This window comes from Carcharodon carcharias, chromosome 32, assembly GCF_017639515.1.
Source record: "Carcharodon carcharias isolate sCarCar2 chromosome 32, sCarCar2.pri, whole genome shotgun sequence".
Classification (NCBI taxonomy): Eukaryota; Metazoa; Chordata; class Chondrichthyes; order Lamniformes; family Lamnidae; genus Carcharodon; species Carcharodon carcharias.
The window spans coordinates 19,701,408-19,720,049 of NC_054498.1; positions in this window are offsets into that span (position 1 = coordinate 19,701,408).

Sequence of the window (18,642 nt, forward strand, 5' to 3'; positions counted from 1 at the left end):
GTCAACCTGTTGAAGCTACAACACAGGAAGCAGCATGCAATAGACTTGAGCTAAGCCACCTCACAGCCAACAGATCAGTTCAAAGCTCTGCAATCCTGCCATAACCAGTTGCGAATGATGGTGGACAATTAAACAATTAACTGGAGGAGGAAGCTGTGCAAATGTCCTCATCGTCAATGATGAGAGAGCCCAGCACATCAGTGTAAGAGACAAGGCTGCAGCATTTGCAACCTTCTTCAGCCAGAAGTGCCGAGTGGATGATCCACCTCAGCCTCCTCCTGAGATCATCAGCATCACAGTTGTTAGTTTTCAGCCAATTCAATTCACTCCACATGATATCAAGAAATGGTTGAAGGCACTGGATACTGCAAAGGATATGGACCCTGACAACTATAGGCTATGGTGCTGAAGACTTGTGCTCCTAGCCAAGCTGTTCCAGTACAGCTACAACACTGGCCTCTACCCGGTTATGTGGAAAATTGCCCAGGTATGTCCAGTCCACAAAAAGCAGGACAAATTGAATCTGGTCAGTTACCATCTCATAAGCCCACTCTCGATTATAAGCGAGGTGATAAAGGTATTGTCGACAATGCTATCAAGCTGCACTTACTCAGAGATAACCTGCTCACTGATGCTCAGTTTGAGTTCTTCCAGGGCCACCAGGCTGCTGACCTTATAACAGCCTTAGTCCAAATATGGACAAAAGAGCTGAATTCAAGAGGTGACATGAGAATGACTGCCCTTGACATTAAGACAGCATTTGACAGAGTGTGGCATCACGAGCCCTAACAAAAATGGACTCAATGGGAATCAGGGGGAAAACTCTCCACTGGTTAGAGTCATACCTAGGACAAAGGAAGATGGTTGTGGTTGTTGAAGGTCAATCATCTCAGTTCCAGGACATCACCACAGGAGTTCCTCAGGGTAGTGTCCTAGGCCCAACCATCATCAGCTGCTTCATCAATGACCTTCATTCCATCATAAGGTCAGAATTGGGGATATTCGCTGATGGTTGCATAATGTTCAGCATCATTCATGACTCCTCAGATACTGGAGCAATGTATGTATGTTTGCAAAAAGACTTGGATAACATTCAGGTTTGGGCTAAGTAGCAATCAACATTTGTACCACACAAGTGCCAGGCAATGATCATCTTCAACAAGAGAGAATCTAACCATCTCCCCTTGACGTTCAATGATATTACCATTGCTGAATCCCTCGCTATCAACATCCAGGGGGTTACCATTGACCAGATACTGCACTAGGTTAGCCATATAAATACTGTGGCTACAAGAGCAGATGTCAGGAAGATATAATAATTTTCATAATGTTATTGGAACTTATTGTAAAGTAGAGTAATAGTGGGGTCTGTCTGAGTGTGTTGGGGGGGTCGGGACTTAATTGAATTAAAGACAGCTGGTCTGAATGCTTTGATGTAAGAAGAGAAGCTAGGTTTAAAATGCTAAATCAGTAAACATGAGTGAAGTTTTAGAATATGAAGTGTAAAGGGAAAATTTGCATTTTTGAATAAACCAGAGTAGCTTGAATTCAAGAGGGGGTGAAATGTTACACTTAACCAGAAGAAGTTAAGAAACAGTGGGCAAGATTTTCCTCTTCCACCCACCACCAGGATCTTCCGGTCCCACCGCAAGTCAATAGACTTCTGGCTGGGGCACCACCTCGCCCAGGACAGGTCCCACCCATGACAGGGCCAGAAAATCCCAGCCAGTGTGTTTATTTTTCCCAAAGGTTACTGGTAAAATTAGTACCATGATAGATTTTTATTATTAGAGAGGTAAATTCCAAAGACATAGTTAAATAATGGGAATTTGTGTTCAAAGGGGAAAATATGTATAAAGGAGAGAAGGCTGTGTGTAAGGGCAGGTGTCTTAAAATCTAACACAAGTGTGAAGAGCCTCCAGCATCTAAGCCTCAAGCTGCAGTCTACAAGGAACCAAAGCTGAGTAAAACTCACTTGGAATTCGACTGTTCAGGATATCGTGTTGCTTTGCCTGGGTGTTTTAAAATCTATATGTCTTACTGTTGCCTTAAGGAAGGTGTAACTGGGTGTTAAATTAATCAGGGGAGCTAGAAATTATCATAGTAGTAATTTGTAGGCCTGTGTATGTGCTTAAAATTATTTATTTTATTATTAAACGTTTAATTTAGTTTTGTAAAAACCCTCTAAGATTCGGTGGACTTATTCCTGCTGAATTCAAGGCTTGCATCTCAAAATAGATATACAAATTGCAGAACAATTGTGGCAGTATTTCAAGTTTCCCTTTGGGATTTGAGCAGCTCAGCATTTACCATCGGGTGTGCCATAACAGCAGATTGGAAGCTGAGAATTCTGTGAGAATAACTCGCCTCCTAACTCCTCAAAATCTGCCCACCATCTACAAGGCACAAGTCAGGAGTGTTCCCTTGCTTGGATGAGAGTGGCTCCAACAACGCTCAAGAAGCTGCACATCTCCCAGACCAAAGCAGCCTGCTTGATTGGCACCACATCCACCACCTTCAACATTCACTCTCCCTACCACTGACACACAGTGGCAGCAGTGTGTACCATCTGCAAGATGCATTGGAGTGACTCACCAAGGTTCCTTCGACAGCATCTTCCAAACCCATGACCTTCACCATCTAGAAGGACAAGGGTAGCAGACACATGGGAACACCTCCACCTGGAAGTTCCCCTCCAAGCCACTCACCATCCTGACTTGGAAATATATCACCGTTCCTTCACTGTCGCCGGGTCAAAATCCTGGAACTCCCTCCCTAATAGCACTATGGGCGTACCTACACCACATGGACTGCAGCGGTTCAAGAAGGCAGCTCATCACCACCTTCTCAAGGGCAACTAGGGGTGGGCAATAAATGTTGGCCTAGTCTGTGTGGCCCACAATATGTCAATGAATCTAAAAAATACAAATGGCTTTTTGAGATAACAGTTTAACTTAATTCTTTGTGATAGTTTTTCATTCAATAGATTTCCATGTGGTCATTAATTGATTCACTTATTGTGAATAATCACTACTCCTCTCTTCACTCCCCCACATCCTTCTTGAATGAAAGCAGCTGTGAAAACCCCCTCAGCGAGGATTAATTCATGAGGAGGCTTGTCCCAAAAATAGTGTTTCTCCAGTGAGTCATAGGTCAGAATGAGGCATAAAGTTTAATTACTCAATTGGATATAAATTGAATGTGAAAGTGATCAAGGATTTGACCAGTGTATACATACTACAACATTCCTTTAAGTAATGACAGCTCTTATATCTCTATACTTCAGCGTCTAGAATGTACAGAATTTATACAGTCAGGGCTAAATCTTTTCTGTTAGTGACTCAGTAACGCAACTAGGCTGGAACTGCCCCCTCTAGTGGTATTTCCTTGTGAGAGACTATCTTGAACATGAACACAGGCAGAACTAGAAAGTGGACTTTGCTTTAAATGGCCCTCGTTTTTGAAATGACGAAGAGTTTTGATACAGAGACAAGCAAAAAGACTGCTGTTCTTTGTTAAAACAGCGTGAGGTGCAATGCAAATGCTCCCTGGGTTTATGAGGATGCCTTTATTAGTCATTTACCGTCACTTGTGCAGTCAGGTTAGCGTTTAAGGAATAAATTCCAGATCTGTAACACTTTCGAGTACAAACCCGTTTCCATCTGTTTCAGATGAAGTTACATTGTTCCTCCAGTTACTCTCCATTGCCAGATAAATGGGCAAATGTGAGTATGGGGTTTTAGAGAAGGCTTTTTGCACCGTCAAAGGAGCCAAAGTCACTAGCTGAAAATGTTCCTCAGCAGTCATTGTCTCCAGGTGATTCTCCAGTATTCTAGCGGTACAACTGAAATGGCCCACGGAGAGGTTTAGCGTTTGAGCGTGTAACCCAAGGCTTTACTGATGAGGGCTAAATCCAACTGCATAACTGGAAAAATAGGGATAATTTTGAAAGCAGACATGCTCCTCGTTCTGCCCGGTGCATAGCTGAAGACGGGAGGGGGTGGGGGGGTGGGGTGAATAGTACACTCTGCCTCATAACACAAGGCTCCAGAATTCAAGCACATTGCAAAATGCAGCAATTGTTAACCAGCTGCGAAGTGCAGGGTATTGAGAGGCAGCATTCACTCCATAAACCGTAAGGACACAGGAAACCTGGCATAGAAGAAAGTGCAGAAGATGATAGACTCTCAGCTTTGGAGACACCTTGACCAATGTCAAAACTATATTGGTGCAGCAAATGCATTGAGGCCAATCCAAAAATTAGTGACCGAAAACATACATGTGTTACAAACATTGTAGAATTTTCCGAGAAATTATTGATTATTCCTGCGCTGTTTGGCAAATTGGTGACCACAAAGCTGGAATGTAGATCAGGCGAACTTTGTTTTAGAAAATAATCTGGAGAATATGTCAAGAATTTTTAAAACATTCCTCCAGCCAAAATTTTGGTCTTTAAGGGTTTTGTAACATGAAGCTTGGAAGCTCTTGCCTCATCACTCCATCACCGCCCCATGGCTTGGGGGAAAATTCTCCTCCCGCCACCAATGTATTTTTGTGAGGAAGATCACATCTTCGCCCATTGCCCACAGAGGTCAGCTGGACCATTCTTATCTGATACTGATACAGTAACCAATAGCCACATGTGGCTAACTGAAATTGGCTTTAAAGCCTGAGTCATAGGAACATACAAAATAGGAGCAGAAGGCCATTCAGCCCCTCGAGCTGGCTTCGCCATTCAATAAGATCATGGCTGATCTGTTTGCGTTTCGAGTTCCACATTCCCTCCTACCCCCGATAACCTTTGATCCCCTTGCCTAAGAAGAACCTGTCTACCTCTGCCTTAAAAATATTCAATGAGGCAGAGGGCTGCAAAGTCGCTCAACCCTCTGAGAGAAAAAAATTCTCCTTATCTTTGCCATAAAAGGCCAACCCCTAATTTTTAAAACAGTGGCCCCTAGTTCTGGACTCACCCACAAGAGAAAATATCCTTTTCACGTCCACCTTGACCATTCAGGATCTTATATACTTCAATCAGGTCACCCCTCACTCTTCTAAACTCCACTGCAAACAAGCCCACTGTGTCCAACCCTTCCTCATAAGGCAACCCGCTCATTCCAGGTGTCAATCTAGTGAACCTCCTCTGAACCGCCTCCAATGCATTTACATTCTTCCTTAAATAAGGAGATCAAAACTGCACACAGTATTAGAGATGCAGTCTCACCAATGCCCTGTGTAACTGAAGCATAACATCCTTACTTTTATAAAAGCAAAAAACTGCGGATCCTGGAAATCCAAAACAAAAACAGAAACAGAAATACCTGGAAAAACTCAGCAGGTCTGGCAGCATCGGCGGAGAAGAAAAGAGTTGACGTTTCGAGTCCTCATGACCCTTCAACAGAACTAAGTAAAAATAGGAAAGGGGTGAAATATAAGCTGATTTTATTATAAGCTTATATTTCACCCCTTTCCTATTTTTACTTAGTTCTATTGAAGGGTCATGAGGGCTCGAAACATTAACTGTGTTCTTCTCCGCCGATGCTGCCAGACCTGCTGAGTTTTTCCAGGCATTTCTGATCCTTACTTTCATGTTCAATTCCTCTCGTAATAAAGTATAGCATTCCACTAGCCTTCTAATTACTTGCTGTACCTGCATACTAACTGTTTGTGACTTATGCACTAGAACACCTAGATCCCTCTGCAGCCATTCTCCGTTTAAGTAATACTCTGCTTTTTTATTCTTCCTCGACCCTGCTGTTGGGAATGTGATCTCAATAATCATTTGCACGGAGTAAGCATGTGAATATTTTTTGGGATTTTGTTGGTAAAATGGTAAGATGAAAAGTATTCAAATGTTATTTGATCATGCTTTACTTCCTGTTCAAGTATGAGACATATTTACCCGAGATGTGTTTAAAATTAGTGCCAGTGCTAAAACACCCCAGCCATAGTTGTGGTCAATCAGCGATTTCAGAGACATTGGGCAGAATTTTACGACCACCCAAGCGATGGGTTTGCGGGCGGAGAGGGTTGACATGTGAAATGCCTGCCTGCCACCTACCAGCTGGACTCTGCCCTGCCACGATTTTACATGTGGTGGGGGGAGGAATTGAGTGGCTTGCCACCCTTATATCAATTGAGGGCCTTAAAGTGGCTACTTAATGGCCTCATCCCTCAGCTGCCACAGGCGGCAGCTGTTGTAATATATCTTTAAGGGATAGCAGCATGTCATCACGAGAGGGGAAGTGTGTCATGTGATCCAGCCTCAGTTTCACTTCAGCCTGTGCGCAGAACTCAGCAAGCACAGCCCCTGCTGCTGATGGCTTTAAGCTTTCTATCCATGTATAGATGTTCTCGTGTGCCTAGTTTAAATAAATGAACCCACAACGTCTTTACCGCATCCCTTATGTGTTTTTGGTGCTTTTCTTTCATCATAACAACATGACAGCACCAGGTCAGAACCTGGTTATTAACTACTTGAACTATTTATACATGTACAGTAAAGGGTATAAGCTAGGAGCTGTTTCCATGTTTAGGTCTTAACACGTATCTGCTAAACACCACACCGACCCTGGGTCTGGGTCATTTGCCTTCTTACATTACCGTGTTGGCAGATAACACCGCTCGGTCTTCAGGCAGGGAAGACGGTGGGGAGCGGGTACCTCCTCTACGAGCTTCCTGTCTTGATCTGAGGCCTACCCCCTACCCTCCAATTTCCAGGCACCCCATGTGTTTCCCCTCCTGACCTGTCCTGTCCACCTTGCCCAGGCCTGCCAACAGGACCCCAGCAATAACCCCCTCCTCCTACCTCCCCCCCGCAACCGACCTTTGATCCGGCTCCAGCCGTGAATATGATCAGTCCCAGCAGTGGCCACCGCTCCCAGTGGCTCTACTAGGACCGTAGAGTTGCTGGCCATCCGAATGGCCGGCAGCTCTTGGAGATGGGTCTCCTTCTCAGATGGGGGTGGAAGTCTTGCCTGAAGGTAATTAACATCCCCGTGGATGTTAAATCACTGTGAGGCCACAAGACTGGGCGGGAGTAGAGGATACACCCACTTCCACATCACCCACTGACTGAATGTAAACTTCAGCCCATTGACTCACACAACAGAGGAGGAGGCCATTCGGCCCATTGAATCCATTTCAGCTCTTTGATTTCTATTGAACACAGCAGTCAGTCACAGTAGTAAATTAGCACGCATAATGTGCAAGCTTTACTTGCTTGGAAAGGCATGTGACCCACAGAAACCCATCGCCAGGCTCAGTAATTTCTAAATAAAGCTATTGAGAGATTCACAGAGGCTGTCCAATCTGCCCATTTCCCTAAAATCAGAACTTCGGTACAAGCTGAATGAATGTCCCACATCCCAGTACAAAATACAGCAAAGCCAGAGTTCATTCAGGAAGCTTTCATAAACCATTGCATGACCTTGGGATGCGCCAAAGTACTTTACAACCAACTAAGCACTTTTGAAGCGTTGGCACTGTTTTTAGAAACGGGGTAGCCAGTTTGCACACAGCAAGATCCCAAAAAACAGCAAAATGATAATTACCAGATGCTCTGTTTCAGATGTCGATTGGTTGAAGGATAAATATTGACCAGGACATCAGGGAGAACTCCCTTGCTGCTGTCAAGAGAGACACAGCTTAATGTCAATGGAGTATATTTGGCTTATAGTTACACAGCCCATATTTAAGGTCTCCAATGAATTAAATATTGAATCAAATTTGTAGAAAAAAATCTTTTTTTTGCAAACATTTGAGGGTTGTGTGTGATGCCTGTATTTCCACTGAAATCACATCTCACGCTGAATAATTTTGCTCAACATTAACTTTTATAGTTCATACTGTCATTAAGAGGTGCACTGTACAGTATGAGTTAGACTTTGTTGGTAGGGTGTTGGTTACTGAATGGTATGTCTTAATGAAGTCTCCTTAGCCTCCTGTATGTTAACTGTAAGCCTTTATTAACTACTTGAACTATTTATACATGTACAGTAAAGGGTATAAGCTAGGAGATGTCTCCATGTTTAGGCCTTAGTATGTATCTGCTAAACACCACACCAACCCTGGGTCTGAGTCATATGCCTTCTTACATTACTGTGCGGGTGGTACTATACTCAGTCCCACATTAACCCTATATGTGCCAGACCCTTATACTACAGACTTTATATGCACAGGCAAATGGGTTATGGAGCATTTTCCTAAAGTGAAGAATGGGTTAAGTTACTGGAATGTTTTTGTAACAAACGAATGTGTATATATATATATTTCGTTGTTAACTGCATCCAAATCATCCAGTTAGGAAGATCGTGGATCAAAGGAAAGTGATTAAAATCGTTCAAAACACCGCTGCACAAAACAAAAAACTGCATTTGATAAAATAACAGACATCGCATGAAATGTAGATGGTATTTTGGCTAATGATTACAATCCTCAAGGATTGCCTAAACCCTAAAGTGCTTAAACAAAAATGGGCACGTGGGGAGTGAGTAACGTTTCACTGAAGACAAGATAATTTGATGACAATTATACATGTGCTCTTCACAACTGGTAATTGTCGCACAGAATGTATCGGCAGATCTTTCTGCTGTGACTCACCCTGTCTCAGTGCAGCATCATTATCTGTTTGATTAAACAAGGGCTTTCCATTCTTCAGCCTCTGCCTGCCCAATTGATGGTTAACAAGTAAGTACAAAATGACACCAAGAATTTCGAAGGCTTTACCTGAGAATTTGGTGCACAGGGTGCTACAACTGATACCTTTTTTTTTAAATCAGTCTCCAGTCATTGGTGAGTTTTTTCTTTCCTTGTCTCTAAGTTAGGAAAGTGCAAGTTTCTAAATTTTTTGGAAAAGTAGAAAAACATGAAAGTTTTACATAACCCTTAAGTAACTAACTTATGGAACAAGAGAAGGAGCGGATTGGTGAGTAAGTCTCTTTTACTTTCTAGTTTCCAGTTTATATTAAATAGTCCAAAAGTAAATATAAGCTATGGCAGGGCAGCTCAGCCATGCGGAATGCCCATCATGTGGCATGTGGGAAGTCGTGGGCACTTCCCATGGCCTAGATGAGCACATGTGAAGGGCAGTGTTACCAGCTGCAGAAACTTGAGCTCCAGGTTTCAGAACTGGAGCAGCGGCTGGAATGATTGTGGCGCATCCGTGATGCCCAGGACTATGTGGATAGCACGTTTAAGGAGCTGGTACACCACTCGTTAGAAGTGTGCAGACAAAGAGGGAATGAGTGACCACCAGCAAGTCTGGGAGAACCAGACTGCTAGTGCAGGAGTCCTCCGTATCTGTCTCACTCATGAACCGGTTTTCCATTGAGGGTGAGGGTGATGGTTCCTCAGTGGAGTACAGCAAGAGCCAGGTTCAGGGCAGCACAGGTGGCTCAGCTGTATGGGTGGGAAGGAAGGAGAGAGGAAGAGGAATAGTGGTTGAGGATTCGATAGTTAGGGGAACAGATAGGCGTTTCTGTGGCTATAGATGTGATTCCAAGATGGTATGCTACCTTCCTGGTGCCAGAGTCAAGGATATCACAGAGCAACTGTAGGACATTCTTAAAGGGGAGGGTGAACAGCCAGAGATCATGGTTCACATTGGTACCAACGACATAGGTAGAAAGAATGATGAGGTCCTGAAAGCAGATTTTAGGGAGCTAGTTAAGACATTAAAAAGCAGGACCTCAGAGGTCATAATCTCCAGATTACTACCAGTGCCACACGCTAGTGAGCATAGAAATAGGAGGTTAGAGCTGATGAATGAGTGGCTAGAGAGATGGTGTAGGAGAGAGGCGTTCAGATTCCTGGGGCATTGGGGTAGGTGGGACCTGTATAAGCTGGATGGTTTGCACCTCAATGAGGCTGAGACCAATATCCTTGCTTGGAGGTTTGCTCGTGCTGTTGGGGAGGGTTTAAACTAATTTGACAGGAGGATGGGAACCTGAGGGTAGACTCAGATGGAGCAAAATCAGAAATGGTAATGGAAGGCAGAAAATCAGTGCGTGGGTCTGGAAGACAGAGGAAACAAAAGATAGAAAATAAAAAAAAGAGAGTTTGTCAGTGCTCAATGGTATATACTTCAATGTAAGGACTAGACCAAATAAAGCAGATGAGCTGAGGGCACAGATAGAAATGTGGCATTATGATACCACAGCTATCACAGAAACATGGCTTAAAGAGGGTCAGAAACGGCAACTCAACATTCCTTGTTACAGGGTTGTCAAACAAGATGGAGAATGGAATAAAAAGGGAGGGGCGAAAATTTTGGTCAGAGAAGCAATTACAGCTGCGAGGGGGGGATGATATGTCAGAAGGATCATCAATTGAGGCTATATGGATTGAGTTTAGGAACAAAAAAGGGGCAGTTGCACCACTGGAAGTGTACTATAGACCCCAAACAGTCAGAGGGAGATAAAAGAGCAAGTATCTAGGGAAATCTCTGTGAAGTGCAAGAACAATAGGGCTGTAATAATAGGGGATTTTAACTAGCCCAATATTAACTAGGATAGTTTTAGTGTGAAAGGAATGGAGGGGGCAGAATCCTTAAGGTGCATTCAGGAGAACTTTTTTGGCCAGTATGTAGCAAGTCCAACAAGAGAGGGTGTGGTTCTGGACTTAGTTTTAGGAAATGAAGCTGGGCAGGTGGAAGGAGTGACTGTGGGGGAGCACATTGATGGTAGTGATCATAATTCAATTAGTTTTAACATAATTATGGAAAAGATAAAACCGGTGTTAAAGTTTGAAATTGGGGCAAGGCCAATTTTACTAAGCTGAGGAGTGATTTAGCAAAAGTGGACTGGAAACAACTACTTGCAAGTAAATCACTGTCAGAGCAATGGGAGGCATTCGAAGGGGAGATTGAAGGGGTTCAGAGTAAACATGTCCCAGAAAGAAAATGGGTGGGATGGTCAAGATCCTGAGGCCATTGACAGGGTCAATGTGAAGAGGATGTTTCCTCTTGTGGGAGAATCTAGTATTAGGGACCACCGTTTAAAAATAAGGGGTCACCCATTTAGGACAGAGATGAGGAGAATTTTTTTCTCTCTGAGGGTCGTGAGTCTTTGGAACTCTTTTCCCCAAAATGCAGTGGAAGCAGAGTATTTGAATATTTTTAAGGCAGAGGTAGGTAGATTCTCGAGAAGCAAGGGGGTGAAAGGTTATCGGGGGTAGGCAGGAATGTAGGGTTGAGGTTACAATCAGATCAGCCATGATCTTATTGAATGGTGAGCAGGCTCGAGGGGCTGAGTGGCCTACTCCCATTCCTAACTTGTATATTCGTAGGACTGTTGTAGATTGCAAGAAGATATCAATGAACTAGTCAGGTGGACAGAAAAGTGGCAAATGGAATTCAACCCAGAGAGGTGTGAGATGATGCATTGGGGAGGTCAAACAAGTTAAAGGAGGCTTCATAAAGAGACACAAGAGGGAGAGAGAGAGCAGTGAGACTTCTTAAAGAGACACAAGAGGGAGAGCGAGAGCAGCGAGACTTCATAAAGAGCACAAGAGGGAGAGGAGATGACGATTGGTGAGTAACAGGTGAGTAAATACTTAGAAAGTTTAAGGTATGTCAGTGCAGCTCAGCCATGTGGAATGTGCATCTTGCAGGATGTGGGATAAAGTGCCCTCAATGACTACATCTGCAGGAAGTGTCACCAGCTGCAGAAACTTGAACTCCAGGTTGTGGAACCTGAGCAGTGGCTGGAGTAACTGCAGGGCATCCGCAAGGCTGAGGGTTACGTGGATAGCACATTTAGAGAGTTGGTCACACCACAGCGAACAAGCACACAGGCAGAGAGGGAACGGGTGACTGCCAGAGTATCTAAGAGAAACAGGCAGGTAGTGCAGAAATCCCCTGAGGCTATCTCACTCTCTAACTGTTTTTCCATTTTGGATACTGGTGAGCGAGTCGGTCCCTCAGAGGACGGTAGCAAGAGCCAAGTCCATGGCACCACAGGTAGCTCAGCTGCACAAGAGGGGAGGAGGACGAGTGGAACTGCTATAGTTGTAGGAGATTTCATAGTTAGGGAAGCAGACAGGCGATTCTGTGGCCGTAGACGTGACCCCAGGATGGTATGTTGCCTCCCTGGTCCCAGGGTTAAGGATGTCACAGAGCGGCTGCAGGACATTCTTTTGGGGGAGGGTGAGCTGCCAGGGGTCATGGTCCACATTGGGACCAATGACATAGGTAGGAGATGGGATGAAGTCCTGAAAGCAGATTTTAGGGAGTTAGGAAGGGAATTAAAAAGCAGGAGCTCAAGAGCAGTCATCTCAGGATTGCTCCCGGTGCCACGTGCTAGTGAACTCAAGAACGGGAAGATTGAGCAGTTCAGCATGTGGCTGGAGAAATGGAGTAGGAGGGAGGGCTTTAGCTTTCTGAGGCATTGGGATCGGTTCTGGGGCGAGTGGGACCTGAAAAGGAGGACAGGTTACACCTTAACAGGACTGGGGCTAACGTCCTCATGGGGAAGTTTGCTGGTGCTGTTGGGGAGTGTTTAAACTAGATTGGCAGGGGGGTGGGAACCTGAGGGGAAATTTAGAGTATGGAGGAGAAAAATTAGCAGTGGGTAGTAATGAAGTATCAACTGATAATGAGGATATATCAGAGATTAGTATCAAGGTAGATAGAATTAGAGTAGGCAATATAAGTCAAAAATCAGAGATTAGTATCAAGGTAGTTAGAATTAGAGTAGGCAATATAAGTCAAAAATCAGAGATTAGTATCAAGGTAGATAGAATTAGAGTAGGCAATATAAGTCATTAGAAGGGGTCAGAATAAGCAGGGAAGTAAAAAAGACCTAAATCAGGGCTAATGTGCATGTATGTGAATGCACAGAGTGTGGTTAATAATCTCAATGAACTATAGGCGCAGGTTGATAAATGGAATTATGATGTTATTGCTATAACAGAGACCTAGCTCAAAGAAGGGCAGAGCTGGGCGTTAAAAATTCCTGGGTACAAAGTGTTTAGGAGTGACAGGAAAGGAAGAAAAGGGGGAGGGGAGTGGGAGTGGCAGTATTGATTACAGATGGCATTACAGGACTGGAGAGAGAGAGAGATGTTCCAGAGGGGTCAAGGACGGAACCTCTCTGACTAGAGGTAAGGAGTGGGAAAGATGGAATAACATTGATTGGTGTAGTATATCGACCACCAACTAGTGGAAGGGATGTGGAGAAAAACATTTGCAAAGAAATTACAGAGAAGTGCAAGAATTGTAGAGTAATTATAATGGGGGACTTCAATTATCTAAATATAGACTGGGATAGGAATAGTACAAAGGAACAAGAGGGGTGAGAGTTCCTGGAATGTGTTGAAGATAATTTTCTGCAGCAGTATGTTTCCGGGCCTACAAGAGGAAAGGTACTGATGGACCTGGTTCTGGGGAACGAGTTGGCCCATGTGGATGAACTATCATTGGGAGAGCATTTAGGGGACAGTGACCACTGTATCATAAGGTCTAGGTTAATCATGGAAAAGGATAGGGAACAATCCAGAGCAGGGCTAATTAATTGGGGGAAAGCGAACTTCGATGGGATGAGAATGCATCTGAGTGGAGTGGGTTGGAATCAAATGTTGGCAGAAAAGACAGTGGTTGAACAATGGGCCACCTTCAAAGAAACAGTATTGCAATCAACGTCAAGGTATTTCCCTTGAAGGGGAAAGGTAGGACAAATAAATCCAGAGCACCCTGGATGAGGAGACAGATAGAGGTAAAGATGAAAAGGAAGATGTCAGGTAGAAAATACAAAGGAAATCAGGCTGAACATAGAAGGACCAGAGGGGAAGTGAAGAAACTAATAGGTAAACAAGGAGAGAGCATGAAAAGAGGCTGGCAGTGAACATAAAAGGGAATTCCAAGGTCTTCTATAAGCATGTAAATACTAAAAGGGTGGTAAAAGAAAGAGTAGGGCCAATTAGGGACAAAAAAAGGGACTTGCATGTGGAGGCTGCAGAAATAGCGGAGGTGTTTAATGAGAACTTTGCACCTGTCTTTACAAAGGAAGAAGATGCTACTGAGGCCAAAGTGAGGGAGGAGGTAGCTTAGAAGTACTTACTATTCAGAGGAAGGCAGTGTTGGAAAGGCTATCTTTACTTAAAATAGATAAGGTACGAGGACTGGATGAAATGCATCCAAGGGTACTGAGGGAAGTGAGAATGGAAATTGCAGAGGCTTTAATGATAATCTTCCTGTCTTCCTTAGACACAGGGGAGGTATCAGAGGACTGGAGAATTGCAAATGTTACACCCTTGTTCAAAAAGGGGTGCAAGGATAAAGCTGGCAACTACAGACCAGTCAGTTTGACCTCAATGGTAGGGAAACTTCTGGAAACTATAGTATGGAATAAAATCAATAGTCACTTAGACAAGTGCAGGACAATTAAGGAAAGCCAGCATGGATTTATTAAGGGAAAATCATGTTTGACTTACTTGCTGGAGTTTTTTGAGGAGGCAAAAGAGAAGGTTGATAAGGGCAATGCTGTCGATGTGGTGAACATGGATTTTCAAAAGGCATTTGATACAGTGCCAAATTCTAGGTCATGGAATAAAAGGGAAAGTAGGCACTCGGATAAGAAATTGGCTGAGTGACAGAAACAGAGTAATGATAAATGGTTGTTTTTCAGATTCGAGGAAGTTTTGTTCCCCAGAGGGAGTTCCCCAGAGGTCAGTGTTGGGACCCTTGCACTTCCTGATATTTATTTATGACTTAGACTGTGGTGTGCAGGGCATGATTTCAAAATTTGCAGATGAGGATTCGAAATGTTGTCAACTGTGATGGGGATAGTCTTGAACTTCAAAAGGACATGGACATGTTGGTGGATTGGGCAGACAAGTTGCAGATGAAGTTCATTCAGAGAGTGTGAGGTGATCCATTTTGGCAGAAAAAATATGATGAGAAAGTATAAAATAAAGGGAGCACCCCCAAGGGAGGTGCAGGAACAGAGGGACCTCGGTGTATATGTACATAGGTCATTGAAGATGGCAGGGCATGTTGACAGAGCAGTTAATAAAGCATATAGTATCTTGGGCTTTATTAATAGGATCATTGAGTACAAAAGTAAGGAAGTCATGTTGAACTTGTATAAGACACTAGTTAGGCCTTATCTGGAGTACTGCCTCCAGTTCTGGGTGCCATACTTGAGGAAGGATGTGAAAGCATTGGAGAGAGTACAGAGGAGATTCACAAAAATGATTCCAGGGATGAAGAACTGTAGCTATGAGGATAGATTGGAAAGGTTGGGGCTGTTTTCCTTGGAGAAAAGCAGGCCGGGAGGAGACTTGATGGAGATATTCATGATCCTGAGGGATATGGAGGATAAATAGTGAGAAACTGTTCCCACTCAAGAGAACATCAAGAACGAGAGGGCACAGATTAAAAATAATTGACAAAGGGAGTAAATGTGAGGAAAGCTTTTTCATCCAGAGGGTAGTTGGAGTCTAGAACAAACTTCCTGAGACGGAGGAGGCAGGTTCGATCGAGGTATTCAAAAGGGAATTGGATTGCTACCTGAAAAGAGAGAATGTGCAAGGTAAGGGGGAGAAAGCAGGGGAGAGGGACTAGGTGGAATGCTCCTTCAGAGAGCCAGTGCAGATCCAATGGGCCGATTGGTCTCCTGCACTATAAAGATATTGCAATACAATAAATGGGAGGATACAGGGAGGTGTAGAGTAAGTGAGGGACCTTGGAGTGAATGTCCACAAATCTCTGGAGGTAGCAGGACAGGTTGATAAGTTGGTTAAGAAGGCATATGGAATCCTTTCATTTATTAGCCGAGGGATAGAATATAAGAGCAGGGAGGTTATGCTGGAACTATGTGAAACATTAGTTAAGCCACAACCTGAGTACTGTGTGCAGTTCTGGTCACCTCATTACAGAAAGGATGTAATTGCGTTAGAGAGGGTACAGAGGAGATTTACCAGGATGTTGCCAGGACTGGAAAATTGCAGCTATGAGGAGAGATTGGATAGGCTGGGGTTGTTCCCCCTTGGAACAGAGGAGGCTGAGGGGAGATTGGATTGAGATGTACAAAATTGTGAGGGACCTGGATAGAGTGGATGGGAAGGGCCTATTTACCTTAGTGGATAGGTCAGTGACGGGAGCAGAGATTTAAAGTGATTGGTAAAAAGATCAGAGGGGAGATGAGGAAAAACTTATTCACCCAGAGGGTTTGGGGGTCTGGAACTCACTGCCTGCCCGTCACTCTCTGTGTCCCGTGAGATGGGATATGTTTTTATATTTAGGAAGATTTTTAAATTTAATTAATAAAAGCTTCAGGAAACCTCATCCCGCTCGTGGATGAGATTTCCTAAAAAACGAAGGCCGCTTGATCTTTTCGCCAATATTAAGGTTGGACTGGCAGCAATGACATCAATTACTTTCTTAATGGCCTTAGTAGGCCGTTTACATTATCGGCGAGTGCACAGCCGACTCCAGCCAGCGCTTGCCAAGCGAGACAGCGCGATGACATCAGGACGCACACTCGATGTCATCGCGCCTCATTTTACATGTCGGCCTATCGGACCTGCCCCCACATGCCGGCTGAAAAATGCTGCCCGCTGTAACACAGTGTATGCTACTGCCCCAAGTAAAAACATATCCTGAGTTTTCCTTGTAACAATTACAACATGCATTTATATAGCACCATTAATGTACTAAATCATCCCAAGGCAAGAGCATTGCCGAACAAAATTTGTCGCTGAGGAGATATTAGAAGACACTTGGTCAAAGAGGTGGATTTTAAAGGACTGCATTAGAGGAAGAAAGAGACAAAAACGTGTACTGAAATTCTAGCACTCAGGGCTCTGGCAGCTGAAGGCAGAGTTGCTCAAAGTGGACCGATGAAAATTGGGGATCCCCAAGAAGTCAGAATTGGCAGAGCAGATATCTCAGAGGGTTGTGAGGCTGGAGGAGATTACAGAGCTAGGGAGGGGCGAGGCCATAGGGATTTGCAAACAAGGTTGAAGATTTTAAACTTTTAGACTAGGAGTTAGTGTAGGTCAGTGAGCACAGGCGTGATAGGTGAACCGGACTTACTGAGAGTAAGGGGGCGGGGAGAACGATGGTTTAGTGTTAATGTCACTGGACAAGTAATCCATAGACCCAGGCTAATAGCCCGGGGACCTGGGGACATGGCAGGTGGTGAAATTTAAATAAAATTAATAAATCTGGAATTGAAAGCTAGTCTCAGTAATGGTGACAACTATCATCAATTGTTGTTTAAAAACCCCTCTGGTCACTAATGCCCATTAGGGAAGGAGATCTGCTGTCCTTACCTGGTCTGACCTACATGTGACTCCAGACCCATAGTAATGTGGGTGACTCTTAACTGCCCTCTGGAATGGCCTATCAAACCACTCAGTTCAAGGGCAATTAGGGATGGGCAACAAATGCTGGCCTTGCCTGAGGCATCTACATCCCATGAAAGAATAAAGAAAGGAAGAGAACTGTGACAGCAGAGTTTTGGATACCCTTAAGTTTAGAGGGCAGAATGTGGGAAGGCAACTAGGAGTGTACTGGAATAGTCAAATGTAAAGGTAACAAAGGCATGGACGAGGGTTTCAGCAGGTGAGCTGAGACAGTGGTGGAGTCAAGTGATATTGCAAAGGTAGAAATGGGCTGACTTGTGTGGTCAAAAGCTCATCTCAAGAACAAATGTTACGCCAAAGTTGGGAACAGTCTGGTTCGACCTCAGTTGCCAGGGAGAGCGATGGAGTCAGTGGCCAGGGAATGGAGTTTAGCCCTCCCAATATTTAGTTGGAGGAAATTTCTGCTCATCAAATGTTAGACAAGCAGTTTGATCATTTAGCAGCCTGATATAGTTAATGATGAGGTAGAGGTGGGTGTTGTCAGGTTATATGTGGAAACTGCTGCTGTTTTCTTGGATGATGTCGCTGAGGGGGTGGTGTACAAATGAGAGGGGGTGGGAGGGGGGTGGGTGATAGGTGTGGAACCAATAATAGATCCTTGGGGTACATCAGATGTAACAGTGCACGATCAGGACAAGAAACCATGACAGGAGATCCTCTGGCTAGAATTTTATTTTTCTTTGTTCACAGGATGTGGGATTCACTGATATTTATTGCCCATCCCTAATTGCCCATGAGGTGGCAGTGAGCCAACTTCTTGAACTTCTGCAGTCCATGTGGTGTAGGGACACCCACAGTGCTGTTAGGGAGGGGATGCCAGGATTTTGACCCAGCAACAGTGAAGGAACAGCTGATATATTTCCAAGTCAGGATGGTGAGGGGCCCGGAGGGGAACTTGCGGGTGGTGATGTTCCCATGTGTCTGCTACCCTTGTCCTCCCACTTGGATAGGTCATGGCTTTAGAAGGTTGTGTCGAAGGAACCTTGGGGAGTTGCTGCAATGCATCTTGTAGATGGTACACGTTGATGCCACTGTGCGTCAGTGGTGGAGGGAGTGAATGTTTAAGGTGGTGGATGGAGTGCCAATCAAGTATCTTGCTTTGTCCTGGATGGTGTCGAGCTTCCTGAGTATTGTTGGAGCCGCACTCATCCAGGCAAGTGGAGAGTATTCCAGGACACTACTGATTGGTGCCTTGTAGATGGTGGGCTGGCTTTGGGGAGTCGGGGGTGAGTTACTTGCTGCAGGATTCCCAGCCTCTGACCTGCTCTGGTAACCAGT